Raw genomic sequence first — 11,758 nt, 5'->3', positions numbered from 1 at the left:
TCTTTTGGATTTTTTCTAATATGGACTAACATTGCCGCTTATGTATTTAAAGGGGCACAAATTACATGCAAACTCTTCACAGTGGCACAGATCTAGAATTTCCAGCTAGCTAAAATGTACATACAGGTGGTGGCTGTATTTGTAGCACATCACACCGGTATGTGCTCTGAAGCTGTGAATGCCAACAAATACACTCTATAATGGCTTTAACCACAGTGGTTAAGCTAGAAAGCCGGGCCATGTTCAGAAGACACCTTAAACCATGGCTTTAACCACGGTGACTAAAGCAAAAAGCCTTATTCACCATGGTTAAAGCCATGGTTTAAGGTGTCTTCTGAACACGGCCCAGCTTTCTGGCTTAATCACCGTGGTTAAAGCCATGGTTTAAGGTATCTTCTGAACGGACCAATGTTTCATATAGTCCAGCTATCTTAATAAGAGAATCCTAGCAAAGGCTGCTGGCACCATTTTGAAGACTCCATTTTGGTGGGACTGCATGCTTTTGTATTGGTCTCCAGCTGCCCTAAAGACGAGCAGCCCACCCTAGAGACCATTTTTCTTGACTTCACTCAAATGACTGGCTGACATCTCACCTTAGGCTACACTACTGGCAGTGCGACTTCTCTGAGACTACTATCATGCTAGGTGCTCAGGTGGAAATCCAGGCATAGGACAGCAGATTTTACAATCTCTTAGAGAATGAAGAATTGCTCTTTTCGCAAAGGAAAGGCCCTCAGTGCATTGCTCTTAGGTAACTTTTAGAAAGACTCTTACCCCTTGGAAAAGAAGTCTGCACATGCTCAAAGACATTAATCCTAAATACCAGATTTTTTTGTAAATAAAGGGTGGGAACTTATTTTATGGTCTAGCATAGACATAAAAATAATAGAAAGGAATAGAAAATCTGATAGAGAGACTGGCAAGTCTGACATGGGATACTGGCCCTCTATCACTGCAATCTTAACAGATCTCAATTATAAGTCAATGATCTTTCTGAAATTGGATCTTGACAGATGATCCATTCTGATCTCCCATTCTGCATGTTACTCCGTCACTACTTTTAGGATGTAATATTGTCTTCCGAGAGAAGATTACAACTTTTTTTTTTTAAAAAAAAAATTAAAAATAATAATGAAATAAATGCATTCATGAGTAAGTTTTCAGTACTGGCCAGTAGTTGTGTTTGAAAATGGAGGTGAACTGGGACCTTCTATCTTGCAGGTACAAAGGGATCTGCAACTGTTTTATTAGAACTTAAAAGGCCAGACTGCACAAGAAGGGGGAGATCTGGGATGTTCCTATATTTACTTAAAAGCAGCTGTGAGTTAAAAGTAGACCCAGTTTTGAATATAGCAGTAGTGCTGGGGAAGGTATTTTTCCTCTGCAGCATTTTCCTGGCCTAAATCAGCTCAGAATATCCTGCTATTGCTATGGGTGCTCGATCAGGACTACCACAGTGTTGGCTGGGCCTACATTTGGGATTTGTCATCTCTGCTTGCCACAGATATAAAGCATACCATGGAGATAAGCTGATAACAAGATTGCCAAAGAGAGCACAAAATGGAAGATGTTCAGAGAGATAGAATCATAGAATAGTAGAGTTGGAAGGGGCCTAAAAGGCCATCGAGTCCCACCCCCTGCTCAATGCAGGAATCTACCTTAAAGCATCCCTGACAGATGGCTGTCCAGCTGCCTCTTGAATGCCTCTGACGTGGGAGAGCCCACAACCTCCCTAGGTAACTGGTTCCATTGTCGTACTGCTCTAACAGTCAGGAATTTTTCCTGATATCCAGCTGGAATCTGACTTCCTGTAACTTGAGCCCGTTATTCTGTGTCCTGCACTCTGGGATGATCGAGAAGAGATCCTGGCCCTCCTCTGTATGACAATCTTTTAAGTATTTGAAGAGTGCTATCATGTCTCCCCTCAATCTTCTCTTCTCCAGGCTAAACATGCCCAGTTCTTTCAGTCTTTCTTCATAGGGCTTTGTTTCCAGGTTGCCCTCCTCTGGACATGCTCCAGCTTGTCTGAGTCCTTGAAGTGTGGTGCGCAGAACTGGATGCAATACTCTAGATGAGGCCTAACCAGGGCCGAATAGAGAGGAACCAGTACCTCACGCGATTTGGAAGCTATACTTCCAAAGCACTCTTTGAGTCCGATTCTGTAGCCAACTGTGAATCCACCTAATAGTTGTTCCATCTAGCCTGCTTTTAGCTAGTTTGTTAATCAGAATATCATGGGGCACTTTGTCAAAAGCTTTGCTGAAGTCAAGATATATTACGTCCACAGCATTCCCAGTCTACAAGGGATGTTACCCGATCAAAAAATGGGATCAAATTAGTCTGACAGGATTTGTTCCTGACAAATCCATGCTGGCTTCTAGTAATCACTGCATTGTTTTCAAGGTGCTTACAGATTGACTTCTTTATGATCTGCTCCAAAATTTTCCCAGGGATGGATGTCAGACTGGTCTGTAGTTCCCAGGTTCCTTCTTTTTGCCCTTTTTGAAGATGGGGACAACGTTAGCACTCCTCCAGTCATCCGGCACCTCACCCATCTTCCATGATTTCGCAAAGATAATTGACAGTTCTGAGAGTTCTTCCACTAGCTCCTTCATTACTCTAGGATGCAGTTCATCAGGCCCTGGAGATCTGAACTCATTCAAAGAAAAAAGGTGTTTCTTGACCATTTGTTTATCAATCTCAAACTGCAATCCTGCCCCCTCAACTTGTGCTTCACTTTTTCCAGGGAGGTCATAAACCTGCTTTTGGGAGAAGACTGAATCAAAGTAGTAATTGAGCACTTCAGCCTTTTCTTTGTCATCTGTTATCAATTTGCCATCCTCATTAAGCAGTTGAACCACCATTTCCTTCCTCTGTCTTTTACTACTCACGTATCTGAAGAAGGCCTTTTTATTGCTTTTAGCATCCCTCACTAGTCTCAGCTCATTCTCAGCTTTAGCCTTCCTGACGCCATTTCGGCACTTCTGTGCCTCCTGTCTGTACTCTTCTTTTGTAGCCTGGCCTTCCTCCCACTTCCTATATGTATCCTTTTTTGTTTTCAGGTCATCTCTAAGCTTTTTGTGGAACCACGTTGGTTTCTTCTGTTGTCTTCTATCTTTTTTCCTTGTTGGAATTGTTTGTAACTGTGCCTTTAAAATTTCCTTTTTTAAATACTCCCATCCATCCTGCACTCCTTTTCTCATTAGGCTCATTTGCCACGGGACCTTACTTATCATAGTTCTGAGTTTATTAAAATCAGCTTTCCTAAAATCCAGAGTACATGTATGGCTACACTCAGCTTTTATTTCCTTTATAATCAAGAATTCAAGTGTGATGTGGTCACTTTCCCCCAGATGACAACAAGGCACCTGTGAGAAAAGCCCTGCTTTTTCATGAAAAGAGAATCAAAAGCAGACATTTTGAGAAACTCAAGGTGAAGCAATCTTTGGAAGAATGTGTTCTATGTGCCCCAACCAAGTGAAGTGAGGCAGGTAGCTACCAGGGAGAGGGTATTCTTTGCTCACTTGTCACTTTCAATGTAATCTTTCTTGCACCAACTGAAGACTGTTTTATTCACCCAGGCCTTTTAAGCAACTGCCGTATTAAAATCTGGGCTCTTTGTTAGCCACGTTAAGAGATAATATTTTAATGTTGAATTTTAATGTTTTGTTTTTATTTATTATTGTGTATTTTAATATTGTGTTTTATTGTTTTTGCTTTGCCCAGGGAATATGTGTTGATGAGTGGCATGATGGTGATGTGCAAACTTTCCCAAGTATGGCTAATTTCATATTTTATCATATCTGGTAACAATTTGGTAAAGCTGCTACATATGCTTGGAAAGATATGTGGATTTGCATTTCACAGGAAGGGGAATATAAGAAACGATGGAATATATTACACTGAAACTGCCCCTTAATGGATCAACTTGCCTGATCCAAACTATTTATTTATTCATATCATCTGGCCAATCGTCTATGCTATTTAGAGAGCTATAGCACCATCTAGTGATGTGTAGAACAGCAAACAACTATATTCTTCCTGATACAAGAGAAGTATAAAATGCCATTTTGATTCCAGTTGTAAGAGTTTAAAGGAAAATATATGTAAAACAAAGTGATTTTATAACACCAGCCCTTATATGATTTTCACTAGATCATGTTCTATTTGAGAATTAGAGGCAACTGTTTAGTCATTGACCTTGCAGTCAGAACTCTGACCCATAGCAATAATACAGGTATTATCCAAAGGATTGTCTCCTCCCGTATATTCTTGCCTAGACCCTAAGATCATCTCCAGGGGGTTCTTCTCTGTGAGCCCCTGCCAAATAAAGTGAAGCGAGCAGCTACCAGGAAGAGGGCCTTTTCTGCTGTGACACCCCGGCTGTGGAATGAGCTCCCTAGAGAGATGCACATGGTACCTACATTGTATTCCTTTCAGCGCCAGGTAAAGGCCTTTTTATGTTTCCGGCATTTTAGCATCCTAGTTTTTTAGCTCTGCTGTTTTAAATCTCTGCATTGCTGCTTGGTTTTATTCTGGTTGTACTTTTATATAGTGGCTTTAAGCTTCCATATTTTATATTTTATGCTGTAACTTGTGGTTTTAATTTTTGTGAACTGCCCAGAAAGCTTTGGCCTGAAACAATGTTTGACAGTAGTAAGGGGCTGGGTGTGGGAGGAAAAAATGAAATGTATTCCAAGTTAGAGGTACTTATTAGTCAGTGGACCAGTTGATCCAGGAATAAATGTGTATCCTGCACTGCATGGGACTGCACTCTTTCTTACTTTTCAGTTTTGCAGCTTGTGAGTGCTCCTTGTTCCAGTGCAAATTCTAGATCCTCAGATTGCAGTGGTGACTCAAAATACCTTTTACCAGCTTTGGCTAATGCACTGGGGCTGCGCCCTGTTCTAGAGAAAATAGACTTGGCCATGCTCAGTTAACTCCAGAACTGGGGCTGCCCAGGAAAGTGTCCAGAAACTTTAATTGATCCAAATGCTGTTACCAAACTATTGTCTGGGATAGGATGGATAGAGCATATAACTGTGGTCTTACTCAATTTGACTTGGTTACCTGTTCATTTCTAGACTTAATTTAACTTGCCAGTTATGTTGAAAGCCTGAAGCCACTTGGGACCTGTGTTCCTTAAGTACTCTGCCCTCCCATATTCTCCATCCATTAAAGTTTCTGCTATGAGTCCTCCCACTGGCTGAAGTTCAGCGATGGGCACAAGAAAAAGGAGCATTTTGGTTCTGCCATTGACATTTTAGAATGCCACATAGAATGTCTATATAGTCAAGTTACTGTATTCTGTTGTCCCTTTAAGGGGGAGTTTGGAGAAAACTGAACGAATTACTTTCATGATTAAACATTATATTATATGCACGCTTATGACTAATATTCTATTTTTTCTGCTTCTGTGGCGCTCAACAAGTCAGATCATTTGATGTTGACATACATCTGAGATCATCACATTCTACTGATTCCCTTGCCTCTCCACCACGGACACACAGACACTCAGACAGATACGAACACATCGCACTTGCCAGTTCCCTGGGCCTCCAGGGAGTTAGTGTACTGGGTACTACACTGATACCTCACTTGATCTTACTCAAAAGATCACATCCAAAGTTGCTAGTTACCAGGATACGTTTTCATGTAAATAGTTTTTAGTCTTAGCACCAGCCTGTGCCTGAAGATTCACTCATCAGGCACAGGCTGGTGCTAAGTCACAGGCGTGTGTAAAGCAGCATTCTGTGTTTGTATGAAGGACCTGCATTTAATTGTTGAAATTTGAGGAATTCTGTGAAGCCTTTCTGACTGAGTAATTCCATTGGCTCCATCCCAAAATTTAGAAGGGCTTGTGCTGCTTAAAGCTTTCTTAGTTCTTCAGTCAAGTTTCAAAAGAAACATAGGAAGTTCAGTATTGTCACCACCAACAGTTTGCCAAGTTTTAGACAGGTGTCTTTCCCTGCCTTAGCTATAGATGCCGAGGATCAAATTTGGGACCGTCTTCATGCAAAACCGGTGCTCTACCACTGAGCTATAGTGCTTCCTTAACTGACAGAAGGCAAAAGAGGTTGTATGGAACTAGGGTGGAGATGTGCATAGCTTCTAGACCTAGAACAGCAAATGCATGCTTGGAGTTATAACCAACTCCTGATACACATATGCATATCATACACACAGTAGAAGTCACATTTATTGCAAACAACCAATGCAGTTTTATATGTATATAGTTAAAATATAATATATGAAACAAATATTTGACATACAAACATTCCCAGGAAATTCCTTTATCTACAATACTTCATATGTTTGTCTTACTTCTATCTTTTTTCCCTAGACACAATTCTATACATACAATTCTCTCCTCATAGGGCTTTGTTTCCAGACCCCTGATCATCCTTGTTGCCCTCCTCTGAATCCCCTCCAGCTTGCCTGCATACTTCTTGAAGTGTGGTGCCCAGAACTAGATGCAATACTCAAGATGAGGCCTAATCAACACCAAATAGTGTTAGGATTACTAGCAGGATTACTAGCGCAACAACACATCATCAGTAGGGTAAAACTAACCAGTACCTATAGCTTCCAAATCAAGCGAAGTACTGGTTCCCCTCTATTCGACACTGGTTAGACCTCATCTTGGGTATTGTATCCAGTTCTGGGTACCACACTTCAAGAAGGATGCAGACAAACTAGAGGGGGTTCAGAGGAAGGCAATGAGGATAATCAGGGGTCTGGAAACAAAGCCCTATGAGAGACTGAAAGAACCAGGCATGTTTAGCCTTGAGAAGACTGAGGGGAGACACGATAGCACTCTTCAAATACTTGAAAGGTTGTCTCAGAGGAAGGCCAGGAACTCTTCTCAATCATCCCAGAGTGCAGGACACGGAATAATGTGCACGTTACAGGAAACAGATTCCGACTGGACATCAGGAAAAACCACCTGACTGTTAGAGCAATACAACAATGGAACCAATTACCTAGAAACCAAATACCTAGGCTCTCCTACAATAGAGGTGTTCAATAGGCAGCTGGACAACAATCTGCCATGGATGCTTTAACATGGATTCCTGCACTGAGCAGGGGGTTGGACACGATAGCCTTACAGGCCCCTTCCAACTCTACTATTCTAATTCTATGAAATAAGTCCCACTGAATTCAATGGCACTTTCTTTTGAGTAGATATGCATAGGCTTGGATTGTAAGAATCTATGGTCAAGCAGGAATGGAAAGCGCAATTAATGCCATAGATATTTAAACTGTTATTTCACATTCTTATTTTCCATGGACTCGTACTAGTGAAAGCCCGTATCACAATCCTTCAACATTTCTAGATAGCAAATAGGTTGTCTATGTTTCTCCCCCCCCCCCCCGCCCCACCACCCTGTAAAATAATATCTAGGGCCCAGGTTGTTCAAGTATATACATAGTGATAGATTCCACTAGATTAACACATTTGTTTGTCTTCTGAGAACCTTAATATGGATGCCAATTAGTAGTGTGTGGCTTTAATGCGCAGGAGAAAAATAAACAGATGCCAACCAATTAAGGCAGTCCAAGCAAACCTATGAGAAGAGTATCACCATTTCTTCCTTTATAATTTCTCCATACTGTTCCAATGCTGGGTATGGTTCTACAGTATGGAGCAAATCTGTACAGAAATATGAAGTCTTGCCAATCTGTCCATGAAATCTCTGAAATACAGTAGTCAGGGCAAAGTTGCTGGTGTAGAGAAAAGTAAGACTTGCCCTCTATGTTGCTACTAATTAGGTTTGTTTATTGTTTGTTTGTCTTTCAGTAGTTACAACGGGGGGAGAAGCAGAAGAATTGCTGCCAGACAACGTATCCAGGGATATGTTTTGTTTTGATTGCCAGCTGTCCTTTTTATTCTAAAGAGCACATCCCAATTCAGCCTGATACAGGCAGTGTCTTATTTCACCTTTGCTTCTGGCCAACTAAATATTTCCTGAGCCTGTGACAGCAAGGTTCTTTCCCCTGCAGGCTCATTTATAACAGACAATAAAACTGAACTGAATTAATAAAAATAATTAGAAAATATCCAGAGGGGTAAACCCAGCAAAACAGAAGATGCATACACACAAACTGACAAAAAACAAAACGAAAAACACCCACCAGCCCTTAAAAACAGATCATCAAAAGATATTCGACGTTCACTTGCAAATTTAAGAAACCCAATCAGTCATTGAAGCTAGGGGTAGGTTTTGAATGCTGAAAGATACTAATAAGACATCAATTTATGAAGTAGCCTTATTCGCAGTGGGTGCAGTTACGATTTGCTCTCAAACTGTGACTAATGAGCCATTAAGCTAAACTACAGAGGAGATTATTATTAGTGACAGTTTTAGTATGTTTTGAAGTTAGTGGACTATACAGTAGATCTTTTTAGATCTTTTTCATTATTTTATAACTTGTAGGGCTCTTTTGCAATGCAATAGAGATACTGAGAATGAGACATATCTAGTAAATCAAATCAGATTTTGAATCGAAAATTGCATATGCAAAAATTGCATCAGAACACTTTCTGTGAACAGTCACAACAGTCAAAATGAAAGAATTGCAACATTGGAGGGACACAGAAACGTTATAGAAAGGCAAGACAATCATTAGTTTTAAATAACATGCAATATCTTTCCAAGCTCCAACAGGAAGCTGGCCCTCTCACACATTTCTAAAAGGATGCTTCTTCATGTAGACTCTACTGCATATATATAGAAGAGCGAACATCCAAAGATTTGGCCCCATAAAAGTTCATCAGAAAAACCCTTTTTGTCTCCTTAATCCATACCAAAAAAAAAATCCCAAAACAACAACATATTTCACAGTCAATTTGAGAATATCTACTTTCTTAAGGTTTCATAGGATTTTATGATGAGAGTCAATATTGGTATCGATCCACCTAGCTCAGAACGATCTACAATGAGTGTCAGCAGCTCTCCAGGGTCTTTCCTAGCCCTCCCTGGAGATGCCAGGGATTGAACATGGCATTGATTGACTGATGGATGAATTTCTGTACTGCCTTTCTGGAACCAAACAAGGCGATTTACAAAAATTCAAAAAACAAAAATCATAAACAAATAAAGTCATAGTAAAACATTAAAAATAACTTTTTTAAAAGTGTCTTGTTCCACTTCCTGAATGCAAAGAAACTTGGGACCAGTCATAACTTCAGAGGAAGTGTGTTCCAGAGCTTGGGAGAAAGCCCTTTCCAACTTGCCTGAGAAGCGAGGCTGTCTACGAAAGAGTCTCTTGCTGATCTTAGTAATTGAGCAGGTTCCAAGAGAGAGGTAGGTGGTCCCTCTAATAGCTAAGTCTAAGATGGTTAGGGCTTTAAATGTTAAAACCAACACCTTAAATTGAGGCCAGAAAGTAACTGGTAACCGGGGCAGATCTTTTAGTATCAGAGTGATATGATCAGGATAATGTGCTAGCTACCACATTTTGGACAAATGGAGCAGGACTGTCAAAGATACTCCTCATCCTGGACAAAACGTGTTCTAAGAGTTATTTTGTTTAGGAAGCTCACCAGTCTCGTGAAGCTCCCCTGCCCAGCCTTGCTGTCCTTAGATCTTCAGGCAGCAGGGAGTGTACTTGCACACCTATGTCTAGTGAACAAGCTACTGCAGCCATTGCTGTGTCAGCCTAATCTGGAAATAGTTATCTATGGCTTGGTTACATCACAATTCAACTATTGCAATATGCTTTGAAGAGCATCTGGAAGTTTCAATTGGTGCAAGGCTGTCGACTGCTTCCTTGGAATTAGGTAACAAAGAGCAATATAGCTGAGTGCCATCTGCATACTGATGGCATCTCCTCCCAGCGGTTTCATGTAGATGTTAAACAACACAGGGTACAGGGCAGAACTCTGTGGGCCATCATTAACCAAAGACCATGGTGCCAAACTGTAGTCCCCCAACACCATCTTCTAGACGTGATGTGACAGGAAGGACCAGAACCACTGTAACACAGTGCCTCCAAGGCCCAAATCCACCCAGAGATCCAGGAAAATTAGTAGGGCCACAATCCTCCCATCCAGTTCCTGGTGTACATCATCCACCAAAGCAACCAAAGCAATCTCAGTTGCCTATCCTGGCCAAACCCCGACTGGCATGGGTCCAGATAATCAGTATCATCCAAATACATCTAGATTTGCAGGGCCACACCTTGGCCAAGAAGTGAATATTTGGGACTGGTCAATAACTTCTCAAATCCGTTAGGTTCTGAGAAGCTTTCTTTAATAGAGGTCTTATTACTGCAGCCTTCAAGCAAAAGGGACATGCCCCTCCAACATGAAGGCATCAGTCAGTTCCCTTTACCATGTGGCCAGTCCCATACTAGCTGATTTAATCTGCCAGGATAGGAAAGGGTCAAGCAGACAAGGGGTAGTCCTCACCTCTCTAGACACCCTGTCCAGCTCCTCAAGATCCACAAGCTGAAAAGGATCCAGGCCAGTTGGACAGGCTATTTCCAAGGTTACATCCACCTGCCCTGCCCCAGTGTTGGAGTCTGGGTTAAGACGAATCTGAGCAACTGTATCCTTAAAAAATGAGGTAAATTGTTTGCATGTGCTCTGTTGCTGAGCTACAGGCCTTCCCTAGGTATATTCTGGATCCTGAGGACAAGATCCTACTTTCTCAGGGGTGCTTCTTGCATACTGACTGATGTTGTCTCCTATTTATAAAGTAGAATCCCCATGAGAAATGATCAGGTCTGAAAACATCAGTGGACCAGCCTAATGTTGAAGCTGGGAAAGATATTATACGTTATAAATCCATAACATGGATGGCCTTATAGGCCCCTTCCAATTCTACTATTCTATGATTCTATGATACATAGACTATTTCTGTATCAAATTATTATCATTTATTACATTTATATCCTGCCTTTTTTCCTGTTAAGGAACCCAAGGCGGCGTACATAATCCTCTTCCCCTCCATGTTATCCTCATAACAACAACCCTGTGAGGTAAGTTGAGCTGGCCCAAAGTCACACAGTGGGTTTCCATGACCGAATGGGGACTAGAGCCCGGATCTCCCAAGTCCCAGTCCAACATCTTAGCCACTACACCACACTAAAGGGGGGATCTACACTACTGTTTTTAAAGCACTTTAAAGCACTTTGAAAACATTTTGAAAACTGTATATGCAGTGTGACCTGGGCCCAAGCAGTTGTCAAAACTGTTATAAAGCACTTTAAAGCAGTAGTGTAGATCACCCCTTATTAAGGTTCTGAATAGGCATACTCGTTCCTTGCAATTCTTTCATTTTGAAATATGCATGTGTGGATATATAAATATAGCAAAAAACAGACAGCCTTTCTTTCCCGTACAAATTTGCAAAACATCACTATATTCTACAAACACTACACCATCACTACTACACATAGCCTGTGGTGATCTGGCCATATGAATGCAGAGCACTGCCCTAGAAGGAGTTCAACAGCAGCTGAGAAAGAGATAGACCCACAATCCCAGCACCACATTCCGGAGATTAGATTAAAGCTCAGCATTGATCTGTACAGCTTGGCTGGCTCCGGTGAAAGTTAAAGCAGCAAGAATGATGGGACCCTGATTAATCCAGCAGTCAAGAGCTTCCAAAAATAAAGTGGGTCAGAGGGACACAAGAAGGGGCAGGGAAGAGCTATCACTCATCAGCTCAGGATTCCCATCCCCACAATCCCTCCCTAAAATGTCAAAGGTGACAGCGATTGGTCTGGGGTGATGGAATTTGAACATAGT

Source organism: Elgaria multicarinata, chromosome 1 (assembly GCF_023053635.1).
Source record: "Elgaria multicarinata webbii isolate HBS135686 ecotype San Diego chromosome 1, rElgMul1.1.pri, whole genome shotgun sequence".
NCBI classification, from domain to species: domain Eukaryota; kingdom Metazoa; phylum Chordata; class Lepidosauria; order Squamata; family Anguidae; genus Elgaria; species Elgaria multicarinata.
Note: the sequence above shows the minus strand (reverse complement) of the source record.